This window comes from Cebus imitator, unplaced genomic scaffold (assembly GCF_001604975.1).
Source record: "Cebus imitator isolate Cc_AM_T3 unplaced genomic scaffold, Cebus_imitator-1.0 Scaffold61, whole genome shotgun sequence".
Taxonomy (NCBI): Eukaryota; Metazoa; Chordata; class Mammalia; order Primates; family Cebidae; genus Cebus; species Cebus imitator.
The window spans coordinates 6,072,481-6,093,453 of record NW_016107376.1 but is presented as its reverse complement, the minus strand read 5'-3'; the positions used below and the strand labels follow the sequence as shown (position 1 = coordinate 6,093,453).

Genomic DNA, 20,973 nt, shown 5'->3' with positions numbered 1-20,973 from the left:
AAAAAAAAAAAAAAAAAAAAAAAAAAAAAGGTATGAATGAATTGTTTTACATCATTTTCAAAGGATCTGTGGAGTTTGTGCAAAAGCAGAAAGCCTTGTTCCCAGATGGTGAAGAAAGGGTTAAAAAAAAAAAAAAGATCTGTGTCTTTTGGTTTTATTTTCCTTGAGAGAAGCAAGACGTCTTGTGGTTTCTGTCATAAAATCTCTGATCATACAAAGGAGACGTGGTTCATGGATTATAAAATAATGTCATTCTAAAACTGTGAGTGACTGATACATTTCATATCACACATTTCAATTACGTGTGGGAAGAACCGTGCCTTCTCACATGGCAAGATGCCCAGGACAAGAGCACAAGAGGAACCTTAGGCAGGTCTGCAAAGGCTCAAGATGGGCATCTCCTATTCCAGCGGTTGCCCCTCCAGCCTCTCCACTAGCAACGGTGCAGTGAGAGTAACAGGGAAACAGATCCAGGCCTGGGGGGAGGTTGGAAGGCAGCAAATATAGACAACTGAGCAAAAATAGATAATTTGTTGAAAAGTAGACCCACATCAAAGAGTGGTATTTTGCATGTAGCTCTAAAGCAAATGATTTTCCTTCTGTTTAGATAACGCAGAAGCTGAATATTGATTATGTCTTTAAAAATACTTGGTATGGAAATAGGTTGGTGTGGACAGGCTAAATTGCTGTGGAAAGTCTGACTCAGATGAACTGGAGCAGAGTGGCCCTGCTCAGAGGGAAGAAAGGCACCCTCAAGGTGACAGCGTAAAAGATGAGACCATAAATGACTCAGGGCATCAGTGAGGGCACTCAGAATGTTTCTTCCACTCAGACAACAGAATTAAAGAGCTGGACAAACCAAAAGAGACCATCTGTCCAAGGCCTCTCTTAGGCAAGTGAATACCAAAACCATCAGAGCTGTCTTTTTATTTCTTAGAGATCTTATATAACAGGGGTCCCCAAACTCTGGGCCACGGACTGGCTGCACAGCAGGAGGTAAGCCATGGGAAGGTGAAGCTTCATCTGTATTTACAACCACTCCCTATTACTCACATTACCATGTGGGCTCCGCGTTCCATCAGATCAGCAGTGGCATTAGGTTCCCATAGGAGCACGAGTCCTGTTGTGAATTGCACATGCCAGGGATCTAGGTTGCTCGCTCCTTATGAGAATCTATTGTCTGATGATCTGTCACTGTCTCTCATCACCCTCGGCTGGGACCATCTAGTAGCAGGAAAACAAACTCAGAATTCCCACTGATTCTATATTATGGTGAGTTGTGGAATTACTTCATTATATATTTCAATGTAATAATAATAGAAAAAAATGCACAATAAATGTAATGTGCTTAAATTATCCTGAAACCATTCCCCCCATCTCAGTCCTTGGAAAAACTTTCTTCCAAGAAACAGGTCTCTGGTGTCAAAAATGTTGTGACCTCTGGGACCGTACACCCTTCAACAGAATATGACAGGTCTGCATAAGGTTCAAGGTGTTTTCCCTGACATCAGATAGAAAACTCTTCTGTTTACATATTTGTAGTTATTTCTGCAGACTAATGCTGCCTCATTTGCTGACTCATTGTTCAGAAAGTTCCTTCCATAAAAAAGAAAGGCTTAAAAAACACATTCTAATGATATGTGCCTTCTCTGTGCACACTGCATCAAATAGAAAGTGACCTCTTATCCCTCCAATGAAGAACACTGAATAGCTAAGTCTTTGCCAGACATAGCCTGATGGGAACCCTGTGGTGTGGCCCTCCTCATGGGGAGTTCAGTGTGATCAAGGTTGAACCATGTTTATGTGATGTCACCTAGGTGGGGATTAACACTGGATTTATGTGGGTATCTCCCACTCCAGTGGTCGCCCCTCCAGCCTCTCCACTAGCAACAGTGCAGTGGGCGTAACAGGGAAGTAGACCCAGCCCTGGTGGGAGGTTGGAAGGCACTAAGCCAGCCAGCCAGTGCCAAACTTAGAAACAAAAGGGAAGAAGTCGAGTGAATGAACAGGGGCATAAAAAGAAAGGAATTTCTTCGGTAGGTATGACAAAAACAGCCAAGTGCATATCTTAAATATTTTCTCTCCAGTAAAATTTTAATCTGCCACTTTGGGATAGGGCTTGTATGGTTAGTCTTTTTCTAAAAGTGGGTCCAGCTGCTTGGTTTTGTCATATGATTTTTTTTTAAGTAATGGTGAATTTTTAATAGTTTTCTCTTTCCCTCCTACAACAGACCTGGGAAAGGGGCTTAAAACCAGAACGCTATCAAATCCTTTATGAAACATTTGGGGCTAATTACCCTTACTGGAAGTCTCAGGATTTTTTCCCTTGCCTTTTTTTCCCCATTTTAATGGAACACAGTTCAAGTCTCATAAATGCTTAAATATGTAGTCATAAAGTTTCAGATGCCTCATGGGCACTGCTGTCTGCAAATCTACCAGGCAAGGCTCTGCAGAGGTTCAAATTCGAGCTGGTTTCCGCCTCTCACAAAGTGTGCTATATAAGCTGGGCTGGGGGAAGTTACATGCTCCATGCAGCCAGTCATTTAATAAAGCTCGCTCGATTATAGAGCCAGGGTCACCTCAGGAAGTCTTGCCACCTCCCCATTTAAACAGTGAGAGGGAACTATGCATTTGGCTGCTGTTGTTTTCTCCTGATCCAATTATCCCCAGGAAGTGATCCTTCATTTCCTTGCTCATGGCTCCAGGCTTCAAGGAAGAAGCCAGACCAGGCCAGGGTCAGAGGTCCCAGTTTCACCTTCCTCTGGCTGCAAACAAAGCCATCAATCAGAGCCCAAGCGTTATTTACACATCCCCTAGGAGTTGCCTTCTTGTGTCTCTGAGCAATGCACCAGCATGCGGTTAGGGAGGTAAAAATAGGACTGTCCCTGTGTGGAATAATTTTGGACTTCACAACTATGAGTTGGGATCAAAAGGGGGACAATCAAGGGACTCCATTGGTTTATGACCCTTCCCTGACCTGGGATGCCTGGGGAGAGCCAGTGAATTCCGGGGTACATGCAAGTTCTTCCTGCATCTCAGAGCTAGGAGAACAAACTCCAAAGGACTTGTTAGGCAGACGCTTCCCTAAACCCAAGAATCTTGCTGATGGACTGAGGACTGAGGCTGGAACCAGGAAGCTGAGAGAGGTGGTCGTTACTCAGAGTCCCTCTCTCTACCTCAGCCCTCTTGTCAACCATGTCAGCGAACGCTAGAGGCTTCAGGAGGAGAAGAGAGTGTTTTCTCACCATAAAAAGATATTCTGTGTACCCCTATGTCATTGTCACTTGTTTATTCATCTAACACAACTTTCCCAAGTCATGTACGTGTATCTTCTAAACACTGAGCACATCCCACTTCCCTTGGGTCAGTGTGGAAGCTGGTGTAGACTTGGCCACCGACTCACTTTTCAGTGGTCCTTTCCCACAAGAAAATCACCCAGTCTTTTCTTGTTTTCTCCTCTTTGCTTCCACATCTTCCAAACTCCACTTCGGTTCTTTTACTTGCCTTCCCCTTGCCAGGTGATTGATCTATTAAAGATCAGCATGGCCAGCCTATAAAGGTTGTAAAGAAAGAACTGGCAAGGTAAGGTGTGTGTCAGGTGGATGGTGTGTTCTGTCTGCCTCCATGTGTCCACCTCTCGATGGCTATCCTATACCTGGCCTGGTGCTCTGAGCTGAAGATGCCGCAGTAAACAGCAGGCCTGACCTCAGGGAGCTTATGGCACAAAGAAAAGGAAGACAGACATGAGACAAAGGATTAGACAGACAAGAGGAGTGCTCATATGGGGAAGCTTGGGAGGCTTCAGGAAGGTACCTGAGCTGTAGGGCTTCAGAGAGGGGATTGTTACAGGTTATGAAGGGCCATCACTGAAGCCTTCAATCAAGGCACGTCTGAAAGGTTGGTAGGAATCTAACCATCTGAAAGGATAAATTGCATTAGCTTCCAGCCTTCCAGGCTATGGACATTTCAGGGAGGAAAGCAGAGCCCTGAGTGTCCCAGGGGTTTTGGGGACAAGGAATAGAGGACTTGACCACGTGGAGGCAATGGAGGCGCTAGGAGAAAGAGGCAAGCTTGGAAATAGTAGCACTCTGTGTACACTTCATCTTCAGCAGACTGCCATCATCTCCAATTAAACAGATGAGGAAACTGAGGCACAGAGGCTGAATTGCCCCAAATCTCACAAGAGTAAATAATCGAGCAGGATTTTAGCTGAGGGGGGGCTTCTTCCAGAGTCCACTGACTTAAAACCAGGTCACTCAGTTATCCCTCTTTGTGGTAAGATGGAGTGGAGTTGGGAAGGTCTTGGATGACCAAACCTAGATGTGTGGTCATACAGGACGCCTAGGGGATCCTGTGAAGACTGGATTTAGTCATCATTTTAAAGAAAGACACACATGCAACACACACACACGCGCGCACACACACACACACACACACACATAGTATATATACCATGCCTACCATTTTCACTCAAATATGTGCCATAGCACAGCAGAGGCCTCCACTGTTTAATCTGTGCTGCTCGTCTTGCATGCCTTGGTAAAGAACATAGCTTTTTCTGCCATCACTTTGGATCTGTTTGAAACTTTCCCAAATGCCTCATTGGTTAGTTATTCTCCATGTCATCCAGGGTCAACAAGAGTAACTCTGTCCTGTCCTTTTCAAATATTCTGGCCTGTGCATGTCCACTCAAAAACACACACAGAGACCAAAATAATAAAACAAACTTATCAGGCTGGGCATAGTGGCTCATGACTGTAATCCCAGCACTTTAAGAGGCCAAGGTGGGAAGGTTGCTTAAAGTCAGGGATTCAAGACCAGCCTGGGCAACACAGCAAGATCTTGCTACAAAAAATAAAAGTAAATTGAAAAAAAAAAAAAAACCTCATCAGCATGTTCCAGGATATTTTTTTAATTGTGCAACCAAATATGGTTCTCATTAAATAAACTTGAAATAAATAAATGTTATTCGCTTATGCTGCTAAAATGTCATGTTGAAATACATATATATTTTAAGATACTGGATTCTCACTGTCGCCCAGGCTGGAGGGCAGTGGTGCAATCGTAGCTCACTGCAATGGTAAACACCTGAGCTCAAGCAATCCTCCTGCCTCAGCCTCCCAAAGCACTGGGATTACAGGTGTGAGCCACTGTGTCCAGCCTGAAATCTATTTTATATATTGGGAGTTTAGTATAGGGTTCTACCAAAGGTTTTTGCTGCTGAAATATTTGGCCCTAAAATAGGAAATCAAGAGCCAATAAAGGTGTTGATATCTTAGCAGACAAGTGACTTGTACAATGACGGGCAAATGGACTGAAGGTGAAGACGACAGGATGAAGATGCAGAGGGTTTAGGAGTATTTTGCAGGCAGCTCTAAGGCACAGGATGGGCGAAAAGGGTCTGAGCAGAGAGCAGGTGATGGGATGGGAAGAACTGATAAGCCCATGGAAGAGAGGATTTTTAATAAATGCAAACAACTTATTTGATTATTTAAATATTATGGCATTTGAAATTATGTTCAAGCTACCTAAAGTATGGGCAGTTGTGAGTGCTTACAAACTGGAGTTTGTTCATTTTCATCGCTGATGAAATCTTTTAGGGAATAAACACGATTCAACACACACCATTGGATGGTCTTCAGTGACTATGTAACCACTTCTAAAGGTCCTTCACTTTCAAGATCCATAAACTCAGTAAAGGCAGTTCTGCTATTGACAATCAGGTTGAAAGAAGTTGTTGGCCCTGGTACAGGAGAGTTTGTGAGAGGAGCTCCAAAGTTCTAGGTTCTAGTGATTAAAAAAGCAGGGGCTGGGTGCGGTGGCTCATGGCTGTAATCCCAGCACTTTGGGAGGCTGAGGAGGGTGGATCATGAGGTCAGGAGTTCGAGACCAATATGGCCAATACATGGTGAAACCCCGTCTCTACTAAAAATACAAAAATTAGCGGGGCGTGGTGGCGGACCCCTGTACTCCCAGCTACTTGGGAGGCTAAGGAAGGAGAATTGCTTGAACCCTGCAGGTGGAAGTTGCAGTGAGCTGAGATCACGCCACTGTACTCCAGCTTGGGCGACAGAATGAGACTCTGTCTCAGAAACAAACAAACAAATAGGATGGGGTGATGAGAGGTTTTCTACTTGCATTTTCTAACTTTTAAAAAATATAATTAGATGCCTTCATTTTGTCTAAGTTAACTTTTTAAGTACAGCTTTACTTACACATGGGAGTTTAGTTCACATGGGAATTTATATATGACTTCAAGTTGAGTTTTCTTTGTGTATTCATCTTCCAGATTTGGGAAATACATCATGGTTCCTAAAAACTCACATCTATGACCATACTTAATCAAAAAGAGCGTATTGAAGACCAGAATTGATATTGCCAAGAGTTTTCAAAAGCCTGAGATTACTTGCATTTTGTAAGACCCTTTATGACTTACAAAGCAATTCCACAAACTTGCAGCCTTCACATCAATACCATTGGATAGATTTTATATATATATATATATATATTTAAATAAATGAGGACACTAAGACCCAGAGTGTGTAAGGGACATCCCAAGTCACACATTTAATAAATGCGACCAAGTTGGTGCTGGAGCCTAGGTTTTCTGACAAGACTCAAGCTGCACCCTAAACCATGGAGATTTCTCAGCGTCTTGTTTCAGAAGCACTGGGGTATGAAAAACAGTGCTCACATCTGTGTGCTTTTCTCTTTGGAATGCATGAAATAAGATGTTAGTCATTTTCCATGTCATCAAGAATCAACACTTCTTATGACGGACCACAAGATTGAAGAAAATGTTTCTTTCATTAGCCACGTTACTGACTTCACAACGTTACTGACTTCACAACTCTTTCCTGGGGAAGGAGTCTTTGGGGTCAATTTGGTCTGACCTTAGCCCATGTTAGGAATTCTCCTCCACCCACAGCTGGTCCTGTGGAGATGAAAAACATGCACACACCCTAAAATCCTGTCCCAGATGAGTGGCTTTAGGGGATGCTAAATTCCCAGGCAGGCGGAGGCAAAAAAAGAAAGGGACACTTGGCCTTTGCCGTGGTGACTGAATTTTACTGATGCTTCAGTGTGATGTTATTTCTGGCATCATCTTGATCTGTGACTTAAGGCTGTTTTTAACTTGGGAAAGTCAGAATCTTCACAGATTTCATTTCTGTCTTCTCTTATCTCCTTCACTGAAAATTGCCTAATTTAACACTGTGTTGATCTAGCACTGGAGGGGTTAGAAAAATAAGTAAGACCTGATCTTCCCACTAGAGGTGCCTACAGTAGGGCAGGAGATAGAAGGCATGATGTAAATAATTGTAAAAAATAAAATAAATGCCACAACAAGGCAGAGCGGACCAGGTAGGATCATAGAAGGGGCAAGGGAGGTGGGGACTTAACATGTCCTGGGGAATCTGCCTCTCCAACCTCCCTCTCTTCCACCCTCCCATTTACTCACTAAGCTCTAGCCACACTGTCTTCCCTCTCTTCCTACCTGTGCTATATTTGTTTCTGCCTCAGGACCTTTGCACGAGCTCTTCCCTGTGTTCTTTCCCAATAACATTGCTTGGCTCACTCTTTTTCCTCATTGGCATTTCAGCTCAGATGCCATCATGTCAGGAAGTCCTTCCTGATGACCTTATCCTGCTTATTTGTTTGCTTATCTTCTCTCTTGCCCTGGAGAATGAAGGCTTCCCTTATATTTGAGAGTCGTGGATGAGCTGAGATGAGAACATAATGGTACTAAAAAAATACTGAGGTTCGAAGGGAGTAGAGAGAGAGAAGAGGACAAGACTGAGAATTCCTCTTTGGGTTTATCCATTTTGGTGGGATGAGAAGCAAGAGAAACCAGCAATGAGAAGGCTCAGAGAAGGAGGAAAAGGCATGGGCTAGGATAGGGAGAGAGAAACCAAGGGTGCTGGGTGCTTCCGCAGAAGGAGGTGATCAAAGATACAGAAACATTGAGGTAGATGGGGAAATGGCACGGGGCGTGACAACCAAATGGCCACTGGTGATCTTTCAGGGAAGAAGGGATAGCAGAGCAGAGGTCAAGGTTATGAGGGCATATGGAGTGGGTGGTGAGGATGCAGCACTCTAGCAAAAGTGTGTTGCCCTGATGGCTAGCAGGGATGGAAGCAGAGAGGTGGTGCACCACCTGGGATCGTAGCCGCATTGAGAGAACATATTTTCTAAGATTGATGAGAAGATCTAAGTTTGAATGCAGACTCAGAGGAAAACCACAGACAGAGGCATTGAAGCTGAAAGAAGTGGGGAATGTTGAAAGAAAAAGCTACTGAAAGAGATGGAGCAGAAGGGATGGAGAATGCAGATGAAGGATCCATCCAGCCATGTTTGGGGGAGGCGTACGGATTGATAGGACAAACGTTAAGGTGATCAGGTATTACAGTCTCAACTTGTGGCTGGGTGCAGTGGCTCACACCTGTAATCACAGCACTTTGGGAGGCTGAGGCTAGGAGATCACCTGGGGTCAGGAGTTCAAGACCAGCCTGGCCAACATGGCGAAACCTCATCTCTACTAAAAATACAAAACTTAGCTGGGTATGGTAGCACACACCTGTAATCCCAGCTACTCAGGAGGCTGAGGCAGGAGAATCACTTGAACCTGGGAGGCGGAGATTGCAGTGAGCTGAGATTGTGTTACTGCACTGTAGCCTGGGATACAGAATGAGACTCCATCTCAATAATAATAATAATAATAATAATGAAATAAATAAAACAATCTAAAATTTTACAGACAAGTGGTTGGTGCAAAATATCCATTCTTTTTGCTTTTTCAAGTTTTGGAGTTCTTTTCTTAAGAAGTTCTTTAAGATATTCCTCTTAAATTGGGAAGTGGCTTGTTTTAGAGCCAATTAAATCCAGTTTAATTTAAAATCTTTCAAGATGAAGGAAGTGTAACTTTTTTCATGATGTATGTGGTTTTTTTTTTCTTTTTAAGTCTTTTAAAATTTTTTTCAAGTAAATATGCTCATTTTTTTTTTTTTTAAATGGAGTGGCCAGCTGGGCATGGTAGCTCACGTCTGTAATCTCAGCACTTTGGGAGATTGAGGTAGGACAATTGTTTGAGGCCAGGAGTTTAAGACCAGCCTGGGCTACATAGCAAGACTCCCCCTCTAAAAAAGAATTTTTTTAAATGAGCTAGGTGTGGTAACACACACCTGTGGTCTCGGCTGCATGGAAGGCTGAGGATGGAGGATCACTTGATCCCAGGAGTTGGAGGCTACAGTGAGCAAAGATGACACTACATTCCAGCGCAGGTGACAGAGTGAGACCCTGTCTCTAAAAAAGAAAACAACAACAAAAAAACACTGAAAAGTGAAAGGAATTTAAAATGTATCTGTAATTCCTACCCCAAAATAACTGCTATATGGCAAAGAGCCCAAATTCTAGAAGCATCATGGTTCAGATCTGGCTCTGTCGCTTCTTACTGAGGGGTGGTTGCAAATTATGTAAACTTTATTTTTTATTTTTATTTTTTGAGATGGAGTCTCACTCTGTCGCCCAGGCTGGAGTGCAGTGGCGTGATCTCGGCTCACTGCAACCTCCACCTCCCAGGTTCAGGTGATTCTCCTGCCTGCATCTCGCAAGTAGCTGGGACTACAGGCACACACCACCATGCCCGGCTAATTTTTTTTGTATTTTTAGTAGAGATGGGGTTTCACCATATTTGCCAGCCTGGTCTCGAACTCCTGACCTCAGATGATCCACCTGCCTCAGCCTCCCAAAGTGCTGGGATTATAGGTGTGAGCCACCATGCCCAGCCCAAATTATGTAAACTTTAAAGCTTAGTAGTTGTCTTCTACAGGATGGGGATGATGGCTGTAGTTACTACCTCACACCAGCTGATGTGAGGATCAAATTATCACCAGAACCTGTAGCCCGTATAGGAACTACTCAAAGACCCCTGCTTTTACAATAATGTCGTTTTCCTCGCAGGCTCTTCCATATAGATGCTCTTCCCTTTGTGAAAGTGAGGTTGCTTTGTATAAACAGCTTTGTATCCTGTTTTTGTTCTCACCTACCCTGAGCTTGTGAACATTTTCCCATAACATTCACATTTGCCTTTTTATTCTAAAGGGTGCTACGGCAGGATGCCCCCAAGAAAGTGATAACTACACACCACAGTCCCCCGTTATCTAGTTTTGCTTTCCAAGGCTTTGGTTAACCATGGTCAACCAAAGACCAAAGATATTCAATGGGAAATTCCAGAAGTAATAATTCATAAGTTTTAAACTGCATATTGTTCTGAGTAGCGTGATGAAGTCTCACGCCCTCCCACTCCGTCCCTCCTGGAGCACGGACACTTCCTCCTGTCTAGCATTTCCCTGCTGTCCACATTTCTCACTCGCTAGTCACCTAGTAGCCATCTTGGTTCCCAGATTGACTGTCTCGAGATCACATAACTTGTATTCAAGTCACTCTTATTTTACTTAATAGCCTCAAGCACAAGAGCGATGAAGCTGGCACATTGTTAGAATCGTATTTATTAGTTATAATGGTTTATCTCTTACTACGCCTAATTTATAAATGAGACTTTATCCTAAGTAATGTATATATGGCGTATATAGCGTTTGGTACTATTTGAGGTTTCAGGCACCCACTGAGGGTCTTGGAAGGGATCCCCCGGATAAGGGTGGATGGCTGCATATTGTCATTACTCTTGCAGTATCAAATATTTTTGCCCTCTTTAGAGTTTAAGAACTCAGCATCATCATCATGATACCAGAAGTTCACTTTACAAAGGATCACCACAGGACAGCAGTGGGTACTCATTCCTTCTCCACAAAAACAAATCAGAAGCAAAAACAAATGATCCAGCTCTGTGCTAGGACATCAGGGCAGAAACAGACCAAAGACTACACAGCATTCAGTGTTCATTCAGCCTTTGCTGCTTCTCCACAGGTTGGGTTGTTTGTACAGAAATAAACAAAAGGAGAGTCCCTCTTGCTAATTAGTAGAAATCCACCTGCCTCCCAAAGTGCTGAGATTATACGTGTGAGCTGCAGTGCCTGGTAGGGAGCTCCCCTTTATACATCAGATCTCCTGAAACGTATTCACTATCATGAGAACAGCATGGGAAAGACTTGCCCCTATGATTCAATCACCCCCCATCAGGTCGCTCTCATCACACATGGGAATCATGGGAACTACAATTCAAGATGAGATTTGGGTGGGGACACAGCCAAACCGAATCAGTGGCTTCAATGGCCAAGTCATGGGAAGGGGAATTGAGATGGGAAACATGGCTGCAGCACCATCGGAGTCCTGCAGACCCTGGTATCACCATCCATGCATGGCAGCCTGTGTGAGTCATTGGGGTCATTATCACAGATCTGCCAAGGCAGCACCTCAGATCCCCTGTCTTGTGTTCAAAACCCTCTACCAAACCCTTTCAGAGTGCCGGTGTTCAATGCAGGGCCTTCCCTCAACCCCCTCTCTCGCATTAGACTTTTGACTTGAGATGCATTAGATCGTAGGGCCAGAACTCATTGGCACATTATCTTTAAAAGCAATTTGGATTTTCTTCTGATTAAATACATTGACTTCAATTCTTTTAGCCATCAACACAATTTTCTTTCTTAGGGCCAATTTTTCAAATGTCACAGACTGCTAACAAAGCATACATCATTTCCAATTGTCTGTGGTAAGGCTGTCTTCCAACCCCATTTTAATAATTCTGCTTTTTTTTCTTTTTTTTTGAGACAGAGTATTGCTCTGTTACCAAGGTCGGAGTGCAGTGGCACAATCTCAGCTCACTGCAGCCTCCGCCTCCTGGGTTCACATGATTCTTGTACCTCAGCCTTCTGAGTAGGTGGACTACAGGCGTTCACCACCACGCCCAGCTAATTTTTGTATTTTTAGTAGAGACAAGTTTTCACCACGTTGGCCAGGCTGTCTTGAACTCCTGACCTCAAGTGATCTGCCTGCCTCAGCTTCCCAAAGTGCTGGGATTATGAGCATTAGCCATTACGCTCAGCCGAATTCTGCTCCTAAATGCCATTTGATGATGGGTGATTCACCATACTTTTAATCCAAGTCACTGAAGCATCTGGTGGTTACATGGACTACTAACACAGCGGGGTAGAGAAGATTCCTTTGGCCCTAGGCATTTCTTTTCTGCAGATGAGCTGCAGTACTAGTCCTCAGGCCTTTGCATATGGCTAGAAACCAACCCTTGAAGTCTGGGGCTACAGTTTCCCTGCTTAATTAAAAACACATTGTAATACCAGAAATGGCGCCTGATGGCAAGCTTATTTGCCAACGTGGAGCCAGTGCCCTGCTGGGGTCTACTTTGTTTTGGAATTTTTAGCGTGTTAAAGGCCCTACAGAAAAACTGTGTTCCATATGTGGAGATAACCAGCCTTCCAGAAAAGCACAATGAGAAGGAAGGTGGGGATGGTGAGTAGTCAACGCTGACAGGAAGAGAAGGACAATATTAGAATACACAAAGCAGTATGTACAGGGAATCTTCCGTGTTTTCCAGATTCTCCCATTCTTGGCTTGAAATTGGTAACACACAATTGTGATAAACACCAGGTGGCTTTTATTTTATACCCTTTCAAATTCATCTCTAAAGTTGTTGCAAAGGGATCTTCCTAGAAAGGCAGATTCCCATGAGTACTTCAATACTGAGTAAAATATTAATAGTAAAATACTACCATTTATGGAGCACCTTGTTTGTGCTATACAGTCTGCTAAGTGATTTATGTAGAATTCTTTTTTTTTTTTGAGACAGAGTCTTGCTCAGTCACCCAGGCTGGAGTGCAGTGGCCAGTCTTGACTCACTGCAACCTCTGCCTCCCAGGTTCAAGCGATTCTCGTGCCTCAGCCTCCTGAGTAGCTGGGACTACAGGCGTGAATCACCACACCCGGCTAATTTTGTATTTTTAGTAAAGATGGGGTTTCACCATGTTGGCCAGGCTGGTCTTGAGCTCCTGACCTCAAGTTGATCTTCCTGCCTTGGCCTTCCAAAGTGTTGGGGTTATAGGCATGAGCCACTAAGCTAGCCTTATGTAGGGTTCTTTATCTTTAAGACAACCCTAAAAGAAATTGATTTTGACCCTATTTAACAGAAGACAAAATTGAGGCTCAGGACAACAAAGGCACGCCAAGTCCATGCATGGGTACATGGTGGAGCTGGAGTTTGAACCTGTGTCAGTCTGATGCCAATGTCACCAAAGCTCATCTTGCCTACGCCATGATCCTAATCTAAAATTTCTAGCAGAGGGCAAAGAAAATAATTGTGGATATATAACTGTGTGTTTTTCTCAGCAGCAGAGAAAACTGTTAGTTTTCTAGATGATTTAGCAGTGAGTACTAAGATTCAAATGAATTGACCTAAATTCTCCAGCAACATAAAGATTTTGTAAAACAGCAAGAGGGTGGGTGAGAAAACAAAACAAATGGGCTACTCCCTGGTGTTGGCTCTTAGCAGAGCCTGGCAAGGGGGAAAGTGTAGACGTTGAGCATTTTTGAAAACTGAGACTCACAATCAGTTCCACATTTGCTCTGATCCTCCCTCCAGCCCCCACGCTGGGCACTTCCTCAAGGCTTGAGAACTGGGTGTCTGCTTGTCCAGAACATTCTTGTTAAATAATTGGCTTAGAAAGTAGTGAAAGGAGTCAGCCGGCTCTGAACCACAGGGAAACCCAAACAGTTTATGAAGAACAAGATCAGCCCCCTTTCTAGTGGACGCCTCTGACTCAGCAGAGCTGTGTGTGGACAGGCAAAGTCAGCCTAGAAGCTGAGACTTTCAACAAACAGACAGACCTCAGGGAGGCCACGATGCCCCAGTGTTTCTGTTTCTGCATCTTACCCCTCATTTTTAATTTTTTTTGAGATGGAGTTTTGCTCTTGTTGCCCAGACTGGAGTGCAGTGGTGCGATCTCGGCTCACTGCAACCTCCGCCTCCTGGGTTCAAACAAGTGTCCTGCCTCAGCCTCCCAAGTAGCTGGGATTCCAGGAAGTGCCACCACTCCCAGCTATTTTTTTTTGTATTTTTAGTAGAGATGAGTTTCCACCATGTTGACCAGGCAGGCCTCAAACTTCTGACCTCAGGTGATCTGCCCACCTCAGCCTCACAAAGCGCGGAGATTATAGATGTGAGCCACGATACCTGGCCATACCCTTCCTTTTTGATTAGCACTTTATCATAAACAGAGTCCAGAGAAAAAAGAGGAAGAATAAAAACCCTCCTTCGCTGGGGAAAGCACAGTGTCTCAAGATTTAGAATCGAGCTGGGACCAGGAATCTTTGGTGTTATTTCTGCCAATAGTAAGAATTCAGAGGGTTGAACATGCTAGCCCTTTTTGCATTTTCAGTTTTCCAATCCATTTATTCTTTATTGTGTCCTTGCATCTTTTTGGCCCCCAAAACTTGCCCACTCCTTCTCTTTCTCTCTTTGCACTGTAAGCCACTTAGAAAGTTGATTATATATGGCGACTATGAATCCGCTGTTCTTTTTCCCACGCCTTTCCCTATGCTTGCCTTTTTTCTGTGTCTGAAAACCCTCCCTTCTCTGAGAGCATATCTAAATCCTGCCTGTTCTTCAACTTCCTCCCTGAATCCTGCCCTCAACACTGGTTGCATCTTCCTCTGAAATCCAATGGTATTTACCGTCTGAACTTCTCACCTGGCCCCTGTCCACTACTGTAGCACATTGCTAGTTATCTCTTTCTTACTTTCTGACTGATTTACCTAGTTATTCTGAAAGTTGCTGCAAAGGCTGTATCCTATCGTTTTGTGTTTCTCTCTTGGTATCAGCACGTGGGCTGGCTTCTAACTCATTAAAGGTTGTGTGATTGGGGATAAAACAGTCGCGTGAACAACAGCCATGACCACCTTTTATGGAATGCTTATCGTCTATCAGAATGATGCTAAGAGCTTTACGTACAATATCCAATTCATTGCAACAAGATTTTGAGATCTTATTATTCCCATTTTACAGCAAAGGAAGCTGAAGTTACATAACAGGATCATGAACACACAGAACTAAGATTTACCTCCCGCCGGGCATGGTAGCTCATGCTTATAATCCCAGCACTTTGGGAGGCCGAGGCAGGTGGATCATTTGAGGTCAGGAGTTTGAGACCAGCCGAGTCAACATGACGAAACCTCGTCTCTACTAAAAATACAGGAATTAGCCAGGCGTGGGGGTGCACGCCTGTCGTCCCAGCCACTCAGAAGGCTGAGGTAGGAGAATCACTTGAACCTGGGAGATGGAGGTTGCAGTGAGCTGAGACTGAATCACTGCACTGCAGCCTGGGTGATGGGGCAAGACTCTGACTCAAACAAAACAAAACAAAAACAAACAAATAATAATCTGAAACAAAACAAAACAAAAACAGAGAAAGATTCAGCTCCAGAGCTACGGTATTCCATGATCACCATGCCTCCCCGTTCCCAATCTGTTTGATGATTGATTAAAACATCAAGGAAATGAATGAGGACATTTGAAGTTCTGACGAACATGAATGTAGAAATGGGGAACAAGCAACTTCAGCTGAAAGAGGAAGGAGATTATGTGAGGATTCCACAAAAATACCTTACCTTGGGAGAGAGCACATTTCTCATACTGACCCCCCTAGGATGGGCCATATTGCCTGGTGCTTGAAATCCCGGACTTTGAAGTAAAACGGACTGGGTTCAAATTCTGCTCTATAAATCACTAGCTGGGTGATCTTCAGGAAATGATTTAAAGCTCATTGTGACTCAGTTTCCTCATGCATAAAATTGGACAATAAGATACTCCTCTCATCTCACTCCCTTGAAGATGAAACCTATATATGTGAAGTGTGCATGCACCAAGCATTAAACAAACGTCTGCTGTTATTATGAAGAACTTCTAACTTAGTCCAAACCCGTAGAATCTGAAGGGTTAAATCAGCTATTTCACAAGACTTCAGTGAGTGAGAAAGAGCTACTTTTACCTTTCAATCCCAAATATGACAAAGAAACTGCAGACAGAAAGGTTTATAAGACGAAGGCAACCAGCTGATTGTATTTAAAGCATTACCAAATGCCTCAACGCCGTGCTGACCTCATCAGGACCTGGACTGAGGCAGAGTCTTTGCCCAAATGGCTGCAAGGGTAAGAGAGGAAAAGAGGAAGGAACTCTGGTGGTAGGCGGTTAACACTTTGGTAGGTGAATCAGTGTTTTCTACAATTACTAAACACAGCGATTAAGAGCCGGCTCAAATCTAGTCTCCGTGTGATCTTGGGCTATGTGACCAAGTCTCCATTTTCTTATCCATAAAATGGGGTAATTAAGCAGAGTAGCTACCTCATAGGATCATCGGGAGAATTAATATGTATGTAAAGCACCTGAAACAGAACTAAAGAAACACCATTTGTTTATTCTGCTTTTTTTTTTTTGAGAAGGAGTCTCACTCCCTCTCCCAGGCTGGAGTGCAGTGCGGTGATCTCGGCTTACTGCAACCTCTGCCTCCCAGGTTTAAGAGATTCTCCTTTCTCACCCTCCTGAGTAGCTGGCATTACAGGTGTGCGCCACCATGCCTAATTTTTTTTTGTATTTTTAGTAGAGACGGGGTTTCACCATATTGGTCAGGCTGGTCTCGAACTCCTGACCTCAGGTGATTCACCCATCTCAGCCTTCCAAAATGCTGGGATTACAGGCGTGATCCACCGTGCCCAGCCTATTCTGCTCTTTTCACTTACAACCAGTCTAGACCGGTAATTTCTTTGGATAGTTGAGATGTAGCCTTGATGGAAGAGGAGGGATTACGTTGGACTAAGTTAACAATTTTCCCCAGCACTCCGAGTATTTTATTCTATGAAATGGCTTAAATAGGGAATTTTATTGGCCAGCCTTGGCTGGGATTCTCAGCAATGGGCACTTGCGAGTCTGAAAATTACTTCTCAGTAAAAGTCCCCTCTCTCTGCAACAATGATAGTCAGAGAATGTCTTTCCACATTCAGAACCTGTGAGTGGGCCAGGTACGGTGGCTCACCCCTGTAATCCCAGTGCTTTGAGAGGCCCAGGGGAATGGATCACAAGGTCGGGAGTTTGAGACCAGCCAGGCCAACAAGGTGAAACCCCGTCTCTACTAAAAATATAAAAACTAGCCGGGTGTGGTGGTGGGCACCTGTAGTCCCATTTACTTGGGGGGCTAAGGCAGAAGAATCACTTGAAACTGGGAGGCAGAGTTTGCAGTAAGCCAAGATCGCACCACTGCACTCCTTCCTGGGCGACAGAGCGAGACTCTGTCTCAAAAAAAATAAATAAAAGCTGTGAGTGTTTTTTTTTTTTGATGTGTAATCATCAGGTAATAGGTCTACTATTCTTCAAAGACCTTTTAGATGAGGGCATTTTAGACAACGGCCAGGTTGTGTCATGACAGCTGAGCTCATGTTTTCATGGGCTTACCCACTTCATGAGCTTGGGAGACAAACCAGCTATAACACAGTCATTAAAATGAGGCCACGCCAACCTCATGCCTGTGCTCAATATCCACCTGGGAGCACGGTGGGAGCTGGCATTTCCTGCCCTTCTGCTGCCATTCCTGGATCAGGGCCCTGCAACACGGGGTCAGCTGCAATTTGCTCCCAGGGCTGAATATCAACAGGCGCTTCCCCTCGCTCTGAAAATGCTTGGAGGTGTCCTCGTGGTCTCTATTCTGCCAAGAGAGAACACGAACCGCAGGTTATTTGGCCCAGGCCAGTAGATGCTGTGGAAAAGCCACTGTGGCTGCCCTAGAACGGGCAAATCACAAAATGCTTGCCTTAGGAAGCACAAACAAAGCCACATGGTGTAGGAGGGGCAGCCCCCGCCTTCGGATCTAGGTTCGGAGGGAGGAGAGAACAGACGGCTTTTTAGATTTCTAGGAACCACTAACTCTGTGACGTCACTTCACTCTGCTCTGAGCCCCCAGGAGGCAGCAGATGCCTGCCTACAACCTTTGGTGGCAGCGTGTTTTCTGACCAGATTTTTTGTCAAAAGTCTTCATTGAATTTCCCCTGGAAACTTAAAGGAAACTCACCACAGTTACGATAATAATAACAATCCTACACTTATTTTGGAAACATGGGCTTTAATGTTTTGAGATGCTAAAAAAATATTGTTCTCTACTCATCATTTCTCGGATGACACAGAAAGATCAGGCATCTCAAGATTTGCTTCCATTCTGTAGCCAGGGAATAAATTGATCACCGTGGCTTACCATTGACTGGATATGTACTGTTTATCAGGTTTGGTCTAAGTACTTTACACATAACATCTCATTCATTCCTGAGGATAGCACTATGTGGCAAATAACGTTATTGCCATTTTATAGAGATGAGAGGATTTGGGCTCTAAAGGGGAAGTGATTTGTCCTCAGACTTCCCATCTTGGAGTAGGGACTTAGACGTAATTCATGGACTTCAGGGCACATGCTGTTAACCCCATGACAAGCTGACTGTCTGTATGAGCTGATTGGAAGCCCACCTACCTGCACTTCCCAGTCTGTGTGGTAGTTGGGTGTGGTCATGTGACCAAGTTCTGGCCAATGGGAAGAAGGAGAGCACCACTTCTTGGTCTGACCCTTAAAAATCTCTCACCAGACCTCTTCTATTCTCTGCCCTCCTTTTTCTAAGTGAAGAGGACACTGAGACCTGGAGGAGGGCAGAGTCACAAGATGACATCGAATGATCCTACAGAAGGCTGTCTACCTTCCACAGCTTGTTTAACTTTAGATGAGTAAGAAACACATTTCTCTTGTGTTAAATCACTGAGATTTCCAAGTTATCCACTGCAGAAGCTAATGTTAATTTAGTTGATGACCCCTATGGTAAAGATGGATTGAGCACAGTTAAACCATTATTGTGAGTGGACCCTTAGGCCAGAATTTATGTCTTTTTCCAAACGGTAAGCTCTCTCTCTCAATCTGTAGGGGGCGTGGCCCCAACCAGGAAATTCTCCTCCAACTTACAAAGATGAAAGACAACCCATATCCTGTTTCCACTTTTCAAAGGGAGTTAGCACAAAGGACATGAAAATAATCAGATTGCAGGATAATCATTCACTGGAAACCCATCTGGTGTGGTGATGAGCTCATACCCTTGAAAATGAAGAAAATTTCCATCTGAGGTTGGGTGGTGAGGCTTCCAAAATAGACCAGCTGGTTTTCAAAAGGGCCAGTAGTGGGTACGACAGTGCTTAGCAGAGGCCAGTGGCCAAGCTGTATAGGCAACATCATTGTAAATGATTTTAAACACATGATGCTTAGTAAATAAGACCACATGATGGTTCAGAGCTCTTGTCCTCCTGTCTGCCATAGCAACTTTGGTTTGATACCAAATGTCACTCCTGCCCATCCACTTCCTTCCACCTTGGCCTAGTTAATTCCTACTGATCTTTAAGACCTCTGCCCAAATCCTGCCTCTTCAAGCAGCTCTCCTCAACATCACAGAAAAGGCAAGGCCCCCATAGGTTAACAGGTGCCTTGTCCTTAAAGCACTGATCTCCAATTTTAATTTGACTTGAATCTGTCTATCATTATATTAATGCTGCTGAATAAACTATGTCAGATTTCCACCTTTATAAGAATATGGAATTGTATTTTTTTTGTTTACCATTCTACCTCCAGAACGTAGCTCTATGCCTGGCACATAGAGGATGTTCATTAATTATTTGTTAGATCAATAAACAAAGACATGAATGAATGAATGACTTTATCATTCTACCTCCAGAACTTAGCTCAATGTCTGGCACATAGAAGGTGTTCATTAATTATTTGTTAGATGAATGAACAAACACATGAATGAATGAATGAATGAATGAATCTTCATTTAATTAATGGAGAAGCGGAGGCAGCAGAGGAATTTAGATAGTTGGCTTCTACAGCTGCTACTGGCCATCATCTTCCAAATGGCTTTGTTGAAAGAGACTACTCCAAATAAACCATCTCTTCTGTAGCTGATCATTGTCCCAGAACAAAGGTTTACAGTGTGGCTGTTGAGCTTCCTCCTCAGAGGAGACCAGCCACTAACTTCTCCGAGCATTGTTATGATACCCTTATTAATAAAAATGAAGATGACAGTACTTCCACCCAGGGGTATTGAGAAGCAAAAATAATAAAATGCATTTGAAAATATACTCTGTACATTTCAAAAAGATATGCATATATATAGTTTTTTCAGCGTCAAAACTTGTCTTTCACAGGATGGAATTTTGAAAAGACACCCATTTTTGAAAAATATAACCTTTTGAGAATGGTAAGCAAACAGTCTCTCCATTTAATGAAAATATGCACTTTTTCAAGGGAATAGCAGAACAATTAGATTCTTAATTGTCTCCATCAGCTCCACCATAAGAGATTCCAAAACAAACACAGTTTAAGTGAAAACCTGCCTGTTGTCCTTCCAGTGGGATTACTATTCCTGAGCTCCACCTAAGTAGACCTTTAGAAGCCCTCACTGTTCAAAGGTAGTTGGCTATTGATCAAAAGCTCAACTTCTGAGTTGATTCCTACAATGCTTTGGTGGTAGATTAGCATGTGGTGGGAGATACAGACCTCAAATTACTGGTGGCTGATGCCAAACAAAGTGTTATTTACTCACTGGAACAAAGAGGAGTGCTTTCAAGGAGAATGAAAATATCCCCTATGTCATGTCAGATTCAAGAATGTTGTATGAACACAATAAAAATTGAGCTGTTATGTTGTTTGCAAATACTGTCCACATCAAGGAAGAACAATTTGAAAATGTAAGAAGTGAGAGTTTTGCTTTCCATCCTATTGCAAAAATATGTTTCTGTGTCAATTTAAGAAAGTACTGTTGCAAAAGACAGGGTGAGTGAAATTGAAGCATACCGGAGAAATGCAAACACATCTTCCTTTATTGACAGGCACCAGTGGCCTTAATGAATGCCAGAAAAAACTAAAACAAACAAATGTGCAGACTTGACAACAAAATTTAATAAATTTGCTAATTGTTCCTCCTTGGTGCAAGCCT

General features: G+C 43.5%; 1 protein-coding gene across 7 annotated transcripts in view; it reads right to left on the bottom strand.

Moving 5' to 3' along the window:
* The window catches only part of FRMD4A (FERM domain containing 4A), a 679,547-nt gene that overhangs the window by 302,609 nt on the left and 355,965 nt on the right, over positions 1–20,973 (bottom strand). The window lies entirely within an intron of this gene.